The sequence below is a fragment of the Bactrocera dorsalis genome, chromosome 5 (genome assembly GCF_023373825.1).
Source record: "Bactrocera dorsalis isolate Fly_Bdor chromosome 5, ASM2337382v1, whole genome shotgun sequence".
Lineage (NCBI taxonomy): Eukaryota > Metazoa > Arthropoda > Insecta > Diptera > Tephritidae > Bactrocera > Bactrocera dorsalis.
The window spans coordinates 34,357,341-34,379,116 of record NC_064307.1 but is presented as its reverse complement, the minus strand read 5'-3'; the positions used below and the strand labels follow the sequence as shown (position 1 = coordinate 34,379,116).

General features: G+C 37.3%; 1 protein-coding gene across 1 annotated transcript in view; it reads left to right on the top strand.

Annotated features, from left to right (window-relative positions):
* LOC105227122 (uncharacterized) overlaps positions 1-21,776 on the top strand; it is a 266,518-nt gene that overhangs the window by 84,708 nt on the left and 160,034 nt on the right. The window contains exon 2 of the mRNA XM_049459215.1: positions 14,483-14,597. The gene's annotated coding sequence lies outside the window, so the exon portion shown is untranslated. The remainder of the gene's footprint in view (positions 1-14,482; positions 14,598-21,776) is intronic.

Genomic DNA, 21,776 nt, shown 5'->3' with positions numbered 1-21,776 from the left:
TTTTATAGAAAGCATAGATATTCAGTAGTATTTGGGTTCAACTTACGATCACAGCATATGTTAGGAAGTCTAAAAATAGTATTATATCAAATCCGCCAAAGACGCTTATGCTAAGAAACAGTTTTTTTATTACTTTAAAAAATTCTCTTAATTCGATCAATAGGCGGCTTAAAACTGTTAGGTGTAAAATCTTGTCTGTTTATATTACACGGCCACTTAAAAACAGCTTTAAAATTTAGTGAACAAAGCAAGTCTATAATGCAAAATTTTTGCGCCAGTTAAGAAATAAATCTTCTTTGCTTCCATGAAGAGGAGGCTTCCACGAAGAAAACTATGTGACACCAACTTTAGAGGTTATCTCAAAAACGGCCTTAAGTACAACCAAGTTGTTTCAGCCTAGTCATCGATACTTTAATTGAAGCATTCATCACCTCGTATATAATGTTTCTAGTATCGGCTTTGTAATTATACGCTGACAGGGGCATACTTATTAGGTTTGAGTACCAGCGTGACGAGCTGAGTAGATATGCCACTTCCTTGGCATATACGTGAATAGTCCCTCAGTTTTTGTGATAACGGTTTGAAATTTTACAGACGTTCTTTCCTCCCCAAGAAGTTGCTCATTCGTGGGCAACGCTTATATAGGACCGCTTGGCATATAGCTGCCATACAAAATGAACGAAACTCAAGTCCTTGTATGGAAAACTGCTTTATTTGTCAAAGTATTTTCACGAAATTTGGTATACATTTTTCCCTTAAGAACTTCTTTTAGTTTCTGTAGAAATTGTTTAGATCAGACGACTATAGCATGCAGCTGCCATACAAACTGACCGATCAAATCCAGGACCTCATATGAAAAACTTCTTTATTTGTCGAAACATCTTCACGAAATTTGGTTCGAATGGTTTTTTATGGCAAGGGTACAATCTCTGAAGAAATTTTCTAGATTAAACAACTATAGCATATAGCTGTCATACAAGTTGAATGATGAAAATAAAGTTCTTGTATGGAAACTTCTTTGTTTGTGAAGGGTATTCTAGCTGCGGTGCAACCCAAGTTAACTTGTTTTTAATGTTTTTATTATGTTTTGACGGCGGTCGCTTATAATGTTATTATTATGCGAATAAATGCACCAAGAAAGGGAAAAAACTATGTCAGCAAATCGAAGTCACGTAAACTGTGTGACATTTCACTCTTGGTGTATGGTAAACAAACGTAAAAAAGTAAAAATAATTATGTATGCAAAGGCATATGCACTTATGTATTTATATATATACGCCTATAACTTCATATCGTTCCCTACAATATAGCAACATATACACATATAATTGTTTAAGTGAAATGAAAATGTATGCAACCCAATCAGCAGAAGCTATTCATATTATAAAGAACTTGAGTTAACATTTTAAGTCTTCAAAACGTGGTTTCGGATTACAAAATTACGATGGCTTTGGAGCTCGACTTTAACAGTTTTATTTTTGAAGGTCGCCTAGACAGCTCCAATCCACTTAACAAAACTGAGAAACGTTCCGGGAGCATAGCATAAATCTTCTGTCTCAATCAATCTTCAATCTCTCTGCCTTGAAAACGATGTAATATATCTCGCGCAAATAATTTGGTTTGGTGGGTAGTCAGTTGCTGTAGAAATTAGTTGCGCCCAGCAAACAGGTGTAAATGACGACTGATTGTCACCATAAGCGAAGAAGGGAAAGTTAAAGTGCATTGCAATGCAAATAAAACGAAATGAAGGTGTTTGATAATTGAAATAAAACAATGATAAAGCCAAAGAGACCCACCTCAGCTCAAGCAATGCACATAACGGCGGCATATTCATATAAACGACTGTGGGAATACAGTGGCAGCATGCAAATGCATAACTAAATATGCTTATTTGCGCTTTTACCTTATTTAAACACACATATATACTAGTGTGTATATATAAAGAAATCTGATATCACAAATTAACAACTCAACAAAATGACTGCTTTCGAAATTCATTAAGCAAAATCAATTCACAACGCTGCTACTTTAATTGCACACAATGCGCCGCGCACTCGCACTCCTTGCCAGCGCTCACAATTGTGATTTTAATTTACAAAATTATTTCGATTATTTTGAGCACTTTTTTGCGTCGGCGCAGAGTGATGACCTCAAGAATGATTTATAGTATGCAAGCGTGTTTAATGAATTCTGGCATTGTTGTTATTATTTTGCTGTGCGCACTCAGCTAACGGTGCCAAGCATTCGGCACGCACATACTAAAGTTGTTATTGCCTTTGGTTTACTACCCAAAAGTGTTTATTAAAAGTCATTATCAGTGCATTAAGAAAATGTCTAGCAATTGAGTGGAGTGCTTTCAGCAGTATGAGGTGTGGTAAGGTGGGTACGGGGCGAGCGTTGCTAACATCTTTTGTTTCTCGCCAAATTAATGGACCACAAGCGCTGCAAACGTGCAACGGTGCATTTCTTTAGACAAAGCCATAATTGGCTTAGAAAATCCAGAAACTTTGAAAACTCCATTAAGACCATATTAATGCAGCGCGCTACAAGCAACATTAAATACTACGAAAAAAAAAATAAAACAAAATATGACTGCGGGGAGAATGGACTAAAATTTAGAAGTTTTCAAACATCATCAATTATCTTGTACGATTTTTTTTTTATTTTCCAAGAAAAAATAAATAAATTAAATAATGGAAAATATAATAAAAACAAGCCAATATAGAGAACATAGCACGAAAAGAAGTGAAAGAGAAGTGAAAAAGTAGACAAGAAACAGTAAAAACTTGAGAAAATGTTAGAAACATGCCGCAGCTTTCAAGTCACTGAGGAACTGACGGCGTGCGACGCGCAGCTTTGACGAATACTTGAATGGCATAACGGATATTGAATGCAAGCAACAGTTAACTCAAAGCAACAGTAAATAGAATAGACTCAAAATGAATGGCAATCTAAGTACGAGCCACAATGCAGCGGCAGAGAGGAAAATAAAATGAAAATGTGGGCAAAAAGCCAATGAAAGCTCTAAATAACTCTCGGTAAACTAAAAGGTTAAATGACACAAGAGCCGATTGCATTTTGGTCAGCGTCAGCATTTTAGATTTTTTCTACTTCATGTTTGCTGTGTGCTAAATAAAAGGAAATGACGGTGCACAAAAGCAACGCACTAAAATTTCATGACTTAACGGTATTAAATGCTATCAAAAGTTAGTGTTGAGGGAATTTGTGAGAAAGACGAAAAATTCTTAATAGCTAGATCGACAACATTGCAATAAATTTTTGGAGATGCAACGATTTTTTACATGCTCGAAATATAGTTAGAGATTTTTGTATAATAGCTGATAAATAATCGTATTCAAATAGATACTGAATTGACAAAAATAACTATATTTCAATAAAAAAATCTTATTTATTGAGCTAATAGAAGCATGCCAACGCTTAATCCAATTTCCATATACTTGTTATAAGCCTTTTGTCTAATTTTTGGGGCGCTATTCGCTAGATTGTTGGACAGTTTCGACATCATATTCATGAACCCAGGTTTCTTCAACACTAATGGTGCATTTGTTGAAAGTAGGGTCCTCATTCTCATGATTGAATTCGCTATCTGTATGCTATGTACTTGGTAGGCAGGGAGAGGCAAAGCCTGTTTTCAGAAAAATATATGTATAGTTGAGGCGTAAGCTTTCACGGAAAGGCTGCTATCGCACATTCGAACACATTTTTGCTTATGTGGAATTTTCAGTATACCGTAATTCCCAGACTTTTTAATGAGCTCATAGGGGCGTGAGATATGACTTTTACTATTAACTTAAGTATTTAATAAGGAGCATAAATATTTTCTATACCCTTAAGAAGGTACATACATACATAAAGTTTATCAGATGGAAATGTTCGATACACTATAAAATATATACACTTTTAAAAATGACCAGCATAATGAGCTAAGTCGATTAAGCCATGCCCGTATACATTATTTTCGTATACACCTTACTCTGCTGATTGAGAGAATACTAGCTGAAGTGACATTTAGTGACAATGAAGTGCTAATGACCGGTACTTAGACCTATTATGAAGCAAAATATGGTGCTAAAAAGTTGGAGAATGACTATAATCGCTATGTTCATACCCTCGATAAGCCTCTGGCCTGACAGATAGCGCTTTAATAATTAAATCCAAAAGATTTTTATTGAACACTACACTCGTGGCCACGCAAACCATATTTGACTGCATTTTATAGCTTTTGTAATTCAGTTTACTTATGCTTGCTAAAAACAAAATTGAAGAAAATCCCGAACGAACGAAGAAGTCCGAAAAAAAATTAAGAAAGTATAGTGGTAAGGTTTGCGTGGCCAAAAGTATAACTTTTAAAAGGCGCATAAATTTGACAGCTTTCGGTTCATTGATTTATGAATTATTGTATCAGTTTAAGTGACGCAACTTTTTTTCTGAGAAAAAAATTAATTCAAAATAATTTCGCATGTTGATAAAATATTGATTTTTTAAGGAAACAAAAACAGTTCAGGCAAACAAACAATCAAGGAGTAATACTATATGTCAATCTTAGACGATGTAAAATGAACACCGAGAACGGTGAAAGCAGTAGGCGCTCGAAAGAGGTTGTTACCGAAGAAAACATCAAAAAAGTCACAAAAATAATTTTGGTTGACCGTTAAGTAAAATTGTTCGTGATAGCAAACAGTCTAAAGATATCAACTAAACGTGTACATCAAATCATTCCCGAATATTTGGGTATGAGAAAGCTCTGTACAAAGTGGATGCGTTGCAAGCTCACTTTTGATCAAAAACAACGAGGAGTTGATGATTCGGAGCAGCATGTAGAGATGCGCAAGCGTAAAAAGTCCAAATGTTTGCGTCGATATGTGACAATGCATGAAACATGGCTCCACCATTTCACTCCGAAATGCAATCGATAGTCATTAGTTCGGACTACACACGATGAATCCGCAAAAAAGCGTGCAAAGACGTATCAATCGGCTGGATAGTGAGTTAATGAGTCTGTATTTTGGTTTGAGCATGGAGTAAATTTTATTGACTACCTTGAGGAAGAAAGGACCATCAACAAATGTCTATTACATAGTGTTATTGACCCGTTTGAAGGATGAAATCGCCGAAAAACGGCCGCACCTGAAGAAAAAGAATGTGGTGTTTCATCAAGACAATGCATTTGTTGCAAGACAGTGAAAGCGATGGCAAAAATCCTTGAAATGGGATTCGACTTGCTTCCACAGTCACGGTATTTTCCATATCTGCTCCCCAGCGACTACTTCCTCCACTCAGTTCTGAAGAATATGCTCACTGGTAAAAAATTGTTGTAAGGTGAAAAGGTGATAGCAGAAACTGGGGTCTATTTTGAAGCAATGGACCAATCTTACAACAAAAATGCTAACGAAAAGTTGAATGGTCACTAAAATCAGTATATCACCCTTGAAAGAAACTATGTTGAATAAAAAAATTGATATTGCAAAAAAGACATTTTTGACTATGGTAAGCTGGAGACTTCTCAATTGATCTGTTATGTTGAAAATAGTAAAATCGAATTTCACCCAAAAAGAAGCAAAAAATATTATTCGTCAGATCGATGTGAACTTCTTAGTTTGCTTGCTATATGCTTATATTTTATTGTATTATTCCGTTCTCAACCTTCCTTTGGCTTTATAACAAACAACAGTGCAGCATCAGTATATCCTAATAACTAAAAGATTGTAATTATTCATCAAATAAGACTTTTATTATTGCATTTTAGTCAGTTTTATCATGAATATAATGAAATTTGAAAATTTTTCTGAAATACTAAACTGAAAATAACTGTACTTCTTCCGCATAAACCTGACATCGTCTTGAAGCGCACATCATACCACCTTCATTTATTCATACTACATTAAATGAAACTCTGCTTTTGAGAAACACTTGTACTTGCATTCCCACATGTCCCACACACATTAGAGTGGCCCATTTTGCATATAAGTATATAAGTCTATATAGAAACCGTACACGCGATACATATATGCACTTGTCTTTGATGAAAACAAAAGACTTAAGCGACAAACCACGCGCACCAACACCACAAGTGCGCGTACAACGCATTCAATACGGTTTTTATGATCGAAAAGATCACAAAACAAGTTCATAAATACTTCAGCTTCATTTAATGCCACCACACGGTGGAAGACCTTCACAGCTGTTTGGACATTTAGGTGCATTTGCATCGCTGGACCATTCACATTCCATATTTGTATGGCTCTACCGCTTATCTATATGTATGTGTATTTATGTGTGTGTGTATGTATGGGTGGCAGCTTGTATATAGATATGTGTGTGTGTATATGGGTGGCAAATTCACGCTACAGAAAAGCGCATGGCAGCGTATGAATCATAAAATTGCAGCGCGTAGGCGTCCAATCAATCGACCTGACTCTGAAAGCAAACTAACCACAACATTTACATATACGCATAAACTAGTTATGCAGAGGTTGAAAGTTACAGCGGAGTCGCGAGTTCACATCTAAAAAAAATGAAAAAAAAATCGAACATAAAACGGCATAACTATAATTAATAATAGAGTATTCGGTCAACGTCAGACCGCGTCAATGCTCGAAAAACCAAGCCTAAATTAGTGTGTCGGCTCAACCGAGTTTTTGGTCAGCAAGCGTAGTTTTGTTGTTGTTGTGTGGTGTTTTTGTTGTGTGGTATTTTTGTTGTTGTTTTGCGGTGTGGGAGAGGCCGCCAGCAACATTTGCGAACGCTAGTCGCCGCGCGTCGTCAGTTATCAACTTTAAGAAACCCGATGTAGGTCAAATGTGTTTTTTTCAGATTTTTCTTCTTCAACTTTTTTAGTGTGGCTGAACTTAATCTTGCGACGCCGCGCGGCAGCTGGTACACCTTCACGAGTTGGTCAACTCGATTCGACAATATTTAGCAGTTGTCGATTGCACGCTCGCAGCGCAGTGCAGGCATTTGCAAACGTGACTGGCTGCAGTCAGCTAACATGGCTACCAGCTCGCTTTAGCACAAAACTCAAAAACGCAAGAAGTAGCAATATTATTGTTATTATTTTTTGTTGTTGTATGCAAATTATTGAAATGAAGCAAAGCGCCGACGTTTGACAACGCGTGAGTCAATGACAAGCGCCGCGCTGCCGAAACGCTGGCTTATAAAATGTTTTTGCTTCTGCGCAAAGCCACTGCGACGCTCCAGATGAGGCTAAGGCTACAGCTTAATTGATGACTCGCGGTTTCTGAGTTTCAGTTACTTAACTGTAATTAATGATTTGAGCAAATAAATCAAATTCGTTGTCGCCATTAATGCATAGTATTATGCAAGTGCGCAGTTCTATGTAATCCCCTACAAGGCCGGTTATATTAAGAAAATTCGTAAATTTTAATAAAATTTGTTTTCTTAGGCGTTTGTGTGCCAACAAACTCCAACAAGTGCATTTCGGAGTTAATACCGAATTAAGCTCGAAATTCAATAATGCTCCGGGCGGCGATTGAGTCATTTAATATTTTATGAATTTTGTGCAAAATTTCACATACACACATACACTTTGAATGATAGGCACACACTAAGCAAGCAAATGTCAAATGGAACATTTGTGAACTTTTTTAGCAGCCAAAACCGGCCTAGCGACTTTAGTTGGCTCTCTAACGAATAGTGACGGCAGAATGACGGCAGAACTTATATAAGCACATAAATACTCGTACATATATAAATACATATTTACACATGTTTGTACATTATGAACTTACTTAGAGACAGCTACATACATCAGTGTGCTTGTATGTGTGTCAACACGCATTTCATAGCACAAACCACTAGCACTGTTAATAGCCATTTGTCTGCATTTACTTATACTTCGACATCTATGACACACACATACGCGTACAGTGGCGAGCGCAGCTGAAAAGAAAGGAAAACGTATGCGCACACATAGACAAATGCGTACCAGTTTGGATTTTTGTTAGATAGACGCTGGCTGGACCAGGCGCACAGCCGACTAAGCCGCATAACGCAGCGACCGTTGGCTGTGCAAAGCTTGGCCTAACACAACGTGAAATGGCACCACAAGAGAACAAGCGACAGAAGTGTGTTTCGTTTGCTTTTCTATTTGTTTGTGTTTGGTATAGGTGTAAGTATGAAGTTGATGGTGCAGGCACCCAGTTGGAAAAATAACAAACTTTGATAAACGAGCGCTATTCGAATTGTTTACAGTAACTTAAAATATTCATCTCGTCCAAAAATAGAATTAACTGGAAAAAAATTTTCGACGTGGATTAACTCTAAGTGGATTAACTCAATGAACTTAATAAAATTTTTGACGACGAAGCTCCATCAAAGACCAATGTTTGTCGATGGTATGGTGATTTCAGTCGAGGTCGTAGATCACTTCAAAACGCATTTCATGAGAGTTATCCAAAATCCGTTGTTGCTCCGGAAAACAGTGAGACTATGCGCAAATTGATATTACAAAGCCGTCATGTGACCTATCGTGGGATTGATACAACTGTAGGCTTTACTGGACTCATTCAATATTGCATGAACACTTAATTGTAGATAAATCTTTGTTTCAAGTGGGATCCCACTTAATTTGTTGATGGCTTTAAAAGAGAAATATTAAAAACGATAACGATTTTCGAAATATATCTCTGACAACGTGACAGGCAATGAGAAGCGGATTTATACCTATAAGTCCGAAAGTAGACAGCAGTTGCCTGAATGGATATTTCCCACTAAACCGTATCAAACAAACGCTTTGCGCAACAGCACGATTAGAAGGACGCAGTACCGTAAATTATGAGTGGTACACAACCATTCTAGTGCCAGTTTTCTTTCAATAAATCAAGAAAACCAAGCACCGAAGTCGGATCGTTCTTCAACACGAAAATGCGAGCTCTTACACTGCCACTGAAACAACTGCATTTTTGAGCACTCAAAACATTGATGTGATGAGTAATCCACTGCAAAGTCTCGACTTGGCAGCGAAGAACTTCTTTTTATTTCCATACGAAAAAAATAAACTGTTTTGCGTTCAAAAACTAAATTTATATCTCAGTCAAAGTGGAAAAGTGCTTCGAGAATTGCTTCAAACGCTTGTAAAAGTGTATGAATCGTATTGGAGAATAATTTGAAAAACAATAAAGTGATTTTCGATGTTTATTATTTGTTTTTGTCTTTTAATCCCGAAATATAATGGTCGATTTAAAGCGTCTCAAGACATGTTTTCAAATTGGCTTCACTCTTTCATTAACAAGTCGATATATGAAGACCTAATAATCCACTTTTAGGGTAACACAAAGTAGAATTATCTTTCCAAGTGAAATCTATAGATTTTGGATCAACCCTACTATCTAACCTATCCCAATCTTGTGTTAACACTAAAAAGCTACAATTGGAGTATTTGAATCCTTGCCTTTGAGTCAAGAACTGTAGGTATAAATTAGATTTACGACAGTTTCTTGTCAATATTTTTTTATGCTGAGTGTTTGAGCAAAATACATTGATGCGTGACGTCTTGATCGAAAGCAGGAAGAAAGCTTTAGTATTAAAGCTTGTGAATTCACTTCATTTATATCGTGAAGATCCTATACTCGATCTTATTGTATTTGATAAAGGATCAGTTTATGTTTAAATTTACATACACGACAGCCCAGAACGTCAGTTGTTAGGTATCCTTTCTTAGATAGGAGTATGCTTGTAATATTCAAAAGTTGCTGGAAGTTATGGCATTTTGTCTAAAGCTTTTTATCCGTGAGATTTTAGGCTGCTTCCTAGTTTCACAGCGACACTCCTCTTCCTTTTCAACTTGTGATGATATTACCTTATACAGGTATACAACTTTGGACATATTTGCTTTCAAAAAAATAAACGGCCGTTTTCGGACATAGTAATTATATTAGTGGCCAATGAGAAAAAGAAACTATACAAAATCTTAACTTCGGCTGCACCCACGTCATAAAACTCTTCGCAGACTCCAGTTTTCCCAACGAGAATTTCATTTTGATAGGTCATTTGGTTTAACAGATTTCGCATGCTCCGCTCAACTTATGGTCAATATAATCTGTATACTGAGTATACTATTCGCAAACCCATACACGAAGACCGTGGATAGTCAATTGAGCGCCGTTTGCAGCAATACGGACTGGCGTATTGAACGACTTAGAGCAATTGACGTCGAGATCTAAAACTGAAAGCTTACAAAATACAGTTTGTGCAAGAACTGAAGCCACTCGAGCTTCCCAAGCGACATCGCTTCGCTCTATAGGCTCTTGAAAATTTGCAAGAAGATCCGACGTTTTCGAGCGAAATTTTGTTCAGCGATGAGGCTCATTTTTGGCTCAATGGGTATGTAAACAAGCAAATTTGTCGCATTTGGGACGAAGAGCAATCTGAAGAGATTCAGGAACTGCCATAACAATCAGAAGAAACATCAGTTTGGTGTGGTTTGTGGACCGGTGGAATCAACTGTCCCTATTTCCGGACCGTTATCGCGTTGAAGCTCGTGATCTCGACGACATTTGGTTTGGCTACCAAGATCGTGTGATATCACACCGCGAGACTTTTTCCTGAGAGGATATGTAAAGTCCAAACTTTGATTCAAACCTTGGAGCAAAACATCGCGCATCTCATTCACCAGTCGAAATGTTCGAACGAGTCATCAAAAATTGGGCTCAACGGAAGGACCATCCAATATTTGAAAGAGATAAGACAAATAAAGAATAAATGCCAAGAAATATTTTTTCGAATGATAATAATCGCTATTAATTTTGAAGTTTCTGTGTTTTTTCTTTAAAAAAAAGTGGAAAACATCGAAATGGATAACCGTTTAGATACAGACGAATATGGCTAAAATAACTCAGCTCGTCGCTAATCCCGTTTGTTACGAATTTCGTGCTGACTAGAAAACTAACATACTTTTCAAAGTGAGATTCATCTTCTAATTTTAGGTACTCATCAAACAAATATTTTAATAGAACTTAAACTTATATTATTCCACCTAAAATTGTTGGCATTGGCGTTCCCGCACCTATTTCCTATGTAACACATTTGCACCCATTCATCAAAGGCAATATCATAAATTGTCGGTTAGAGCACTTGAGCATAAAACATTTATTGAAACATATTTAACTAACCGCTCAGTTACAAGCAGGCGCCCGTTTAGCTTCCCGGTTCTCGCACCCACAAAGCTACTTTTGAGCAACTTACGCATGCGCGTATTAATAACTCGCACTCAAACATTAAGTCACCAGTGGGCATTGGCCTGTAAGAGGGTTGTCGAGTTAACGCATTTCGAACGCTCCCGGCAGCTGAGCTGGCGTAACCGGAAAAGCTGCATTGTGGTCACACATGAGCGTATGCAGAATGTGGTCCGCGTGTTATATGAGTAAGTCGCTATGTTTGTATTAGTCATTGGAGCCCACACGCAGATGAAACACAAGTGACGATAATTCACTTCGATTTTTATGGCATTTTCCGCTTTTCATTACGGTTGTTTTTATGTTTGAAACGCAACTTTGTTAGCTGCCACTTTTGTCACTGATTTTCCCGTCGCGCTTTGTGAGTTTTCTTTTTTGCGGTTTGCCATTATTTATTTGGATAGTTTCATTTGTCTGTTTGTCTTAAGTAGTTGTACAACAACACACACAGACGAATTTACAAGTATTTGCCGAACGCAAGTGGGTCGTGCGATTCGGTGTCAGTGGGGCGCACACAATTAGCATTTGCCACTGCTGGCTTTCGCAATTTACCGAATTTATGAACTGACGTCTGTATGTTCGTGTACTTGTCAACGCGACGACGCTCTGCGCTAAGTGGTCGGGTGAGGTGAAAATTCTGTCACTCGCACAATGGAAATTCTAATGCCGTTTATTTATGCTCTGTGTGATTTCGTCACGCTTTCGCATAACTTGTAACGAGCAGCGAAAATTAGCTTCGGCAGAAAGGAGACTTCATACTTCACTGCCGCAGAATACTCTTTTACTTTATCGACCGCTGCTGTTTAGAGTTGTTTTTATTGCCAAAATTTTTTCAATCGCAGCTTTAGAATAAAGATTACTCAGTGTCAGCGGATTAGCTTCAAGCCGTTGAAACCCATAATTTGTCGCCTGTGCTCTCAGTTACCCAAGTTGTTGGTGACTTCATAACTCTGTTTATGTTTCGTACAGTGACGTGTCTTAAAGTAAATTAATAAACAAAATACAACGCTTGTCAATTTAATCATCACGATTTCTGTTCACTTCAAGGGCAATCAACATTAAATTCGGTTTATTAAAGGAAATAATAGAAAAAGTTAAGTTATTAAAGCGCCAACGATTTCATATCGAATCGCTTCAGGTGTTGTATCAAATCGATTTCAGTAAAATGTAGTTGAATAATTATTAACTTAGATGAAACTGGTTTATTTTAATTATTTTATAATATAAATATCGTGCATTTCCTAGACTAGATATAAAAGGTATCAATACCACTGCAGCCTAACCGGATATAGAAGATTATATTTCAGGGCCAAATATCGGCTTCTCCTAGTAATTTTTGGTAATTCATTTTTCACATTCTCGAGCTATATGATTAAGAACTCAATGATAAGACGGAGTGTTTGCCAACACAAAGAAGGTTTGACGTCAAAATATTACCACTTGCATCTCACTCGCCACACTCTAATCAATATTTTCCGCTCTTCTTGTACTGGCAAGGAAGATCTCCGAACACTAATGAAGTTTATAGAGTCCAAACACAAAAATAAAAAAAATAATAATAATTAACATCGGTTCAATTATTCCCTTTACAACCCCCAGCAAACAGGGGATAAAATTTTCCCGCAGTGAGGTTTGCCTGTCGTAAGAGGCGGCTAAAATCCATATGCACCATTTGTGTATTTGCCTAGAAATTTCAGCATAGTCCTTGGCAGAATCAGCTTGAAATAATATTAATAAATAATAATAATTTGAATGAACTTCGTTCGAATGAAAAACCATTTTAAACTCTAGCTACAAATGTCACCAGTAATTGAGTTTGTTATGTGCTCAACTGGTAGTAGCAAAAGCTACAAGGTCTAACCGGAGGCTGAAATCGTATACCACGGGGAGCAGTTGGCACTTGGAGTTCGCTCCAATCTGCTAATCGGGTTCGGCCCTTTGGGGAGATTCGTGGTGGTAGGTAAAGGCAGGCGGAATTGAAAATTCCATTCAGAGTGAAGTCGCACAGCGGACGTATGCCGGATCCCCAGCACGCCAGAGATTTTAGATCGGCCTCGGATCCGACCAAGTGGAACAAAGCAAAAGCAAAAAGCATTTATTATTTGGGGCACTGATCAACGCATTGTATTAAGCTATGTGCTTTTGAATGCACCGTGACATTAGACCATCGCCGGCTGGTATTCACGTAAATCACAACGATTCGTATACCCGTCAAAAAAACAAATAATTCCTTTAAGAACTGGATTTGTAGCTGGCAGTGTGTATGATAGCCATATACATAGTGCTATGATCACAACTGTTTCTTCGGCAATTGCATTGAAGCCTTGGGCAACAATCCGTTTCGTAAGTATTTCTCGTAACAACAAATGAACAGTTTCTTGGAGAGAAAACACGTGTGCAATATTTCAGATCGATATGGCAAAAACTAGGGAACTAGTTCGCCTATATACAGGCAGACTATATAGGGCCTTTGACGTTTTCTCTGGTTGTTATAAACTTCTTGGCATATTTAGTGTACATTGTTCAGAATATAACAAGACGTACTTGGCGAAGAGATAATAGAAAACCCGTAAATACCTGAGTGCGAACAGGAAAGTTAACCGAAATTTCTACATAAAGAATTTGACGACTCACTTAAAGTTTCAAAAACCTGGAAATCAAAAACAGAGATCTGATGAAGGTGTCTCGCAACTGAAAAACTGTCGAATATACAAACATGGGTGCTGGTTTGGATGGACTACCATTAAGCAGATGGAAAAAAGCTTCGTTAGCAGAACTTCAACTTCTGGATATAAAAGACTAAGCAATCCCCTTGTTAAATACGTTTTTTGAAAAATGGCTAAATTAATCTGACGGATTTTTTTTTGGAGAAAAATATCCACCGATAACTGTCACTGAGGGATTTTATGATGACTTATGGTACATAGTACTACGTAGTTTAGCATATGAATTCAAAATCATCAACGTGAATCAATGAGCGAAAGACAGGAGTTAGCTCAAGTTATTATTGCAAACTGACGTCAAGAAGAATAAGACGAATTTTTGCATTGTATATAAAATATGTATTGGCTTGTTCAGTTCTGATATTTTTTAATTTCGTCTAAATTATAAAAAAATAATATAAAAAATATATTTTACAAAAAAAAACTTACGTAACTATTTATTTATAATACAAAGCACATGAAGTCTTGTTTATGAAATTAACTCTATTGCTTTCTTATAACACGATTTCAACTCATTATCTATTTATTTTTACATTCTCTTTGCAGCGAATAATAATTTTCATACATCATAACCCGGTATTACAAGAAACAAGAAACAAAATATAAGTGAAACGAAAAGTGAGCTGAGAAAGAAGCCAAAGCCGCGTTGAAAAACTGAAAGGTAAGTGAATGGAAATTAGTACGCATTATGAACAAAAGTTAACGCACGATGTGGATATATATTACCAAGATATGGGCTTGCAGGTCACTTTGACTCACTGACGAAACCAAATCAGTGTTGTTAAACCTTTTAAAAACTAAAACAAATATTAGTTACTCGAGGATATTCAATTTATGTAAAATTCTTGCGAAATCATGGCAGAAAGAAAACTCTTTCATTGTGGTATAAAATATGTACATGAGGTCTTGAATATAGTATAATAATAAGGAAATTCAACAGAAGTTTCTACTCGCGTTACGAGTTCTTCAGTCGAGAAATAATAAAAAATAATTATGATAACCGTGTTCGATTCGAAATGTGTCTGCTCTCATGTCCACTCTCTTGCAGGGAGGCAAAGAAATATTGTATAAGTTTGATCTTTCTCGTCTCTTCTCAGCAAGTAGCTTGACATTCTCTCCCATGAAATACACAGTGATACAGAGGATTAGAGACTGTAGTTTAATATAATATAACAGTCGACGGTTAATATTCCGACTGTCAGCCTTTTTCCTTTTACATCTCATTCCACCACGATTCCTGCCAAATAGACAGTCGCAACAAAATTTTCAAGTCGCTAGCCGGCAGCTGGGGAAAAGGCAAAGATATGTTGTTGGCAACATACAAGGCAATTGGTCGATTGGTCACAAACTACTCTATACCGATATGGTCTGGCCCAGATACAGTAAAATGCAGACGAAGAAGCTTCGGACGTGTCGAAATACTGCACTCAGAACGATTCAGTTGAATAATTATATAGCGAGGCCCGCTTAGTTCCTGTAAAGGAACATTATGTACTACTCTCCTAGCAGTTTCTGCTGTTGTGTTTTCTCTGAAACCATATCGACAGTCGTTTCATTGAAGCCAAAAATTCTGTCTGCTTGAAGCTGAGCCGAGTCCTAAGAACACCAAGAGGACTTTGCTTGATTACTTCCAACAGTACGCCGACGAAACCTTCGAGCGCAACAAAGTTTATACGCACAGTGACCGACATTCAAACCTTCAACAACTTCTTCTAGTGAAGAGTGTACTTGAAGTCGAACCAACACGCAATGGAGATGAATTACGCACCACCACCCACTGCAGACTAAGTGCTCGATTTGCATTAAGAACCTAGAGTTACCCTTGCGCAATTTCGATTTAGATACTGCACCAGTGTAAACACATACTTACAATCGCATGACCACGACTTTGCATGCCAAGCGAACCCTACTCATCTCATTCCGCTTTCTCTATGGTCCGACCTCGACGAAACATCACGTCTCCTGAGCCTATCGCTAGAGCTCTGTATACTAAATTTTTTATGCACTAGTATTTAAAAGAAAAATACTTAAATTTAGACTGTTTCAGTTTTTATTTCGGCAGTAGTCTCTAACACTCATTTTAATAAATAATATCTTCATAACTCTAAAAATAAATTAAAAAATTTCTTAAAATACTTTATAAGCCTAGCAAGATAAAACTAATGTCTCCTAAAATATATAGTATCGTCCTCGGACGCTTTAATCGCACTAGTTAAGTCTCGCGGTCTCTTTCTCCATGATCGTAAGCTTCTTCTTCTTGTGTTTCTTTACCTGCTTTTTCGCCTGTTTGGCCTTTAGGAGTTGGACTTCCATTTTTAGCTTATTCATATATTCCGCTTCTTGTCTTATATCGTGCGCCATTTGGGAATCAATAATTTGTACATTCCTAGCATTATGTTTAAATAACTGCTTTGTAAGGCACAACTTGTTCTGAATTAAATTGGTGGCGTTGTCAGTAAATTTTTTCAGAGATTGTCTGTAGGAATAAATACGAGAAGCCAGTGAACAATGCACTTTTTCCTTTCCTTCAGTTTTTATGGTCATGTTTGCGATTTGAAAAGAGCACTTTCGAAGCTGATGAAATACTGATGACTAGGGCCTGAAATCCTTTCAATTTATAGGCTTTAGCTCAGGTAGAGAACACCACGCCGATTCCGGTATAACAAGAGACAACAATAGAAAAAAGGTGCGCTGATTATTTTATGCTATAATCTGGCTACCTGATCCCTGAAAATGTATTGTCTTTGGAAGGCCTTAATACTCTGGTAGAAATAATCTCTTTTTGCGCCCGAAGTTAGTTTTTGACATCGAATTTCTTCTAGAAAAATATTTTTCTAGAAGATCTCTTGAAATTCTTCCACAAAAATTAAGCAGATATTTTTCTGGAAGAATTTACATGTGTTGTTGTTGGAATTTTAAAATCCTTAAACTTAGTAAATATGTTTTTATATCTATAGATGGATGGAATTGTCACTCAGAATGCAATGCCGACGGTTTGTCACTTTTAATTACCATAGAATTTTGAAGATTTTTTTTTGTAAAAGAATAAGAATATCGATGCTTAGTTGATTATCGCTACCTAACACCTTTCTTTCTTCGTTTTCGAAATATTTTTTTCTTTGCAAGTCTTTGCCATATAAAGGCCTAGTATATCCTGATCGCTAGTAGAGTTGCAGATTTCTGGAGTATTCTAATCGACCCATGTTCTTAGTTCGTTACTTACTCCAGTAACTTCGGTTATTTACATACATAGTGTATACGTGGACCGGCATGCGGAGATTAACTCCTCATTTACTGCTGATCGCTTTGATATACAAGTATGTTGCTCTATACCTATACTACTATGAACAAAAAGCAGTAAAATATAATTTATTCTTCAAAATATAAATCGTCCGCTTCAAAGTAATCCCCCTTGATCCCAATCTACCTGTCTCAACGTTTCTTCCAAACCTTAAAACAGTTAATTCAGTCAATTTCGGGAACAATCTATAGTGCGCTTAGCGAGTCGCGTTTAATGACTTCAATGAACTGAAAACAGTTTACTCGGGCGGACGTTTGAGCTTGCTGAATAGCCAGAAGTCATATGGAGTCAATTCAGGCTGATACTGTGGTTGCGGCGCGAAATCGGTTGAAAATTTGGCGAAACACTTACGAAGCATCAAAGCAGTATGCGACAGTGCGCTATCGTGGTGCAAAACCCAAGAGTTGTCGGTACATAACCGGCCGCTTTTTACAAATAGCTTCGCGCAAACGATGCATAATACCCAAATAGTATTCCTTGTTGACAGTTTGGTCGATCGGAAGGAATTAGGAGTGCACCACACCTCGATAATCGAAGAAAACTGTCAATATCACCATAATTTTTGACCTGTTATGACGTTTTTCGGTTCACCTTTAACACGATATTCGGCCGTTTGAAAAACTCCGGTTCCGGTTCATAAGCATAGATTCAAGACTCATCGCCAGTAATAATACGTTTCATGACATCTTGAAGTCGGAAAGCATTATTTCACAGACAATAACTAGACGCTGTTTTTCGAAAAAAGAAGTAATGCTTTTGTAACGAATCGTGCTTTTACTTTTCTTGCGCCCAAATGATTTTTTAAAGTGGTTTGCGGTAATTCTTCCGATAATCTAATCTCATAATAATCATCTAACGATGCCAGTAAGATCCCTGACTGTTAATTGTCGATTCTAAGTCACCAATTCCTCAATTTTATTGATCTGTTAATCATCAGTTTGTTCGTTCAGTTGATGATCGTTGACGAGGAACATTCTCGACGCTCTTTGAATAATTTGTACCAATCCAAAATACTTGCTAGCGTCGGACAGTTATCACTGAAGGCCTTTTCCAACATTATGAACCTTTCGGCATCGAAAATTTAATGGAACTTCTTTGTTGATTAAATTCACTAATCGTAAAAATCTTCAAATGCATTTAGAGCAAGAGTCTTACTATTTATTGCCAAAACAGAAAAGATTGCTTAAGGTGTTACAAATAAAGGTTGTAGGAACAACACAACTACAGGTATGCTATAAGCCATATATTCTGAAAGTATAAAAGTTGGTTGCCTTTGCAAACGCCTAAGCAACCTCTACTGAAGTATCGGAAATATTTGTATATTTTTGCCGTTATAAGCCACTCCCGTAAAACATACACAAATTCTCAAACATATGATATATGATATATATACATATATGTATATAATTGCACTACTTCCCTCACTACATTGCGAGCGAAAGGCAAGTGTGGGTGTCGAGTCATTACAAAAAAAAAAAAACAGTTATAACTACCACAAAATATGAATAAATTGTAGCTTACCATAACAATTATGTATGTATAGTGGCGCGATGTGAGTAATAAAAGCACTTCGGTAAAGTTTCGTCAAGAGCCCACGGCGCCAAAAGGCCAAGTAAAGCTAACTTGAGACGAAGCAGAGAAAAATCACCAACAACACAGATAACAACTATCTGAGGCAAGCGGTCAAATAGTCAGGGATACTCGGGTTGTAAAATAGTTTGACTGACAGACAGCCGTAATAACTGTTTGGCTGCAACATATTTTACTCCAAATGAACGACGACGGACGGGCGCTTGTTCAGTGTATGTATGTGTGCACTGTTAGGCGCAGGCGGCGCACACAGTTCGAAGGCGAGGGTCATCGGGTACTTATTTGTAGCTCTGTTATTTTGTATTATTCACTGTTTTCAGCTGTTATATTGATCTTGTTCTTCTCATAACGATTTCATCATTAATTATGAACAAAAATGAAAGTATTTATGGCGAAGGCTATTGTTATTGTTATTGGTTATTTCTCGTTTCAATTAAATCTAAGTCCTCTTTGTGTGTAGTTGAGTTAACAACAGCGGATGAAGTAAGTGATATTGTGGTGATGATGAGGCGGCACAAATTGCCGTTTTAAACAATTTGCATTGATTGAGTGGCTCTTCTTTCCTCATACACAGATCGATTTCGGCGTCTATTTGGCGCTAATGATTGACATTGAGTTGCTTATCTCTTCAAGATTCGTTAATACCGATTTGAATGGTTTTATTTCCTCGTATAGGTATATATATTACCGGTAAGCCGGACTTTATACCGTGACCAGATTGTATTAGATACTTGCTGATTACTCGTGGGGCCGCGAAAAGACCAAAAAAACTTAGAGGATTACACAAATTTATTGAGGCGGCTTATATCAATTCCAAAGAATTCGACGGGTTCGTAAAAAGTACGAAAACCGAGACTTAAGTCGGGCGAAAGCTGGACAGTGGAGTAGAAAGTGACTAGATGTTTTTACCTCATCTTTTTCATTGCAAATTTGACAAGTTGACTCCTTCAAAATCTTTTCGCTTGTGAGACAATGGGGCAGTGTCCACTTAGGACGCCTATCATTGCGGCGATGCGAACCTAGCTAAAAGCTGAGAGCTTAATGCAGCGTTTGTGTTCCATTCTGGGTCAGAAGGCTTTCGCAATAACACAAGTGCTGGTTGCTGACCAATGCTAACCGAGCTTGCATGAAATCCATAGATCCAGCGGCCGAATGCACGAAGACTGGGGAACCTCTGTTTGTTCCCATCCTGATGAAAATTGGTTATGGATGCATTTTCATGCAAGCTCATCGGCTATACAACTTCCAACAATTCCGCTGTTTAATATGGCACTCTGACAAGTCTAATATTGAAAAAGCTTGAGGATCACTAGCAATAAGTTCATGCACTAGTTGACTACCACATATGTTAAGCTAGATGAGTGATCGATCGGCCTTGTGGACTGCTGTGTTCAGTTCTTTGCGGAGACAAACGAAAAGATCCTATGTTTGGATATTAGCTAGAAGCCAAGCGCCCTGAATCTATCTAAAATTCGCTAAGATCCAGGGTGTTGTTATCTTGTTCTAGCAAGCCGGAACATGAGAAGAGGTGTTGAGATCTTTTTATCCTATTTGCTTCTAAACAGATGATGCAGCTGACATGATGTTCAATCTTTCTACATGACTCCTGATGAAATAGTGTCCAGTTAAAATTACTATAACCATTTAAAGAAGAAGCGAATAGCTTTTTAGACCTTTTCCTAACTATCCCGAGCAAGAAAGACATTGCGAATGCACAGCTGGTGGTACCTGACTTACGGAGCTGGTCTGATTAGCAAACCACAGGAAGAAATCGGAGCTCCTACCCATTCTGCAGTTATTGAGACTGAAGTACCTGTCACACAGTCAGTGAAGTGGACCTCCACTCTGAAGGTGGCTGCACTCTGGAGCAGTAGGTCTGTTACTACCTTTATGGCAGCTGCCTTCCCTTGGAAATGCTGCAGTGATCAGTTGATGAAATGTTCCCAAGCTGAGCCGGCTTTGCCTTGTCCATCTGTCTGTGCGCCTTAGTTTCTAATACTTTTTAGGTATCGGGATACATTTTTTAGGAAACACCTTGGGTTATTATCTTAAAAGAAAAGAAAAAGTAAAGATCTTTAACCCTGAAGGTATATTACATCATATATTTACTGAAAGAAATGCAGCCCAATCAAATCAAACAGACAATCAAATCTTTTCTTTTTACAATACTGGTATAGATAGAAGGTCAATACCTACTTCAAAAAGAGGTTCAATGAAAATTCACAATTTGCACAATTTCAACTTAATTCGAAATCTAAACAACTACGAAGATAAATATGTATGCAAAATTTATAAAAACTGACGGCTATATTTCCATTGCAACATACGAAGCTTATTAGCGACTACGCTGGCTCGAAGTAAGCTGTAATATGTAGTTGGGCAGTCTATAATTAAAGCGAATGGACCTTAATGATTGGAGTATAAATTAATTACTCTTGTTAATCATATCAACATGAAATTGAATTCACTTTCCAGTTGAAACAAACAGCAAGTGAAATTCGAAAGCTTTACGAAACTTTTGTTACACATAAGCAGGGCAATAAACTTTGAGTATTTCGTAATATTGTTTTATTGATACAAAATACTATCTTTAACAATATTTTTAGTTTACTATCATTATTAGCAGACATACATATGTACATAGGTGTGAATGACCTTGCTTCCTTAATACATAACAATGCCTGGTACTAAAAACTGCCAGTAGCCATACATACCTATAGTATATACATATCACTTCGTTAGTAGGTATGTAACGTCGTTTGGTTACAATTTCCTTCACCCATTGCATATTCATAATTTTATTGCCCGTAAAAAGTGCAATTATTTGCATCCTGCCTTGGCATACACCTCAGCATTCGCAGCGTATCCTTTGTGTAATTGAGGAAATCATTGACGATTAAATATGGCAGCGCATGATTTTAATAAGAGTACTTGAATTATTCATGTGCT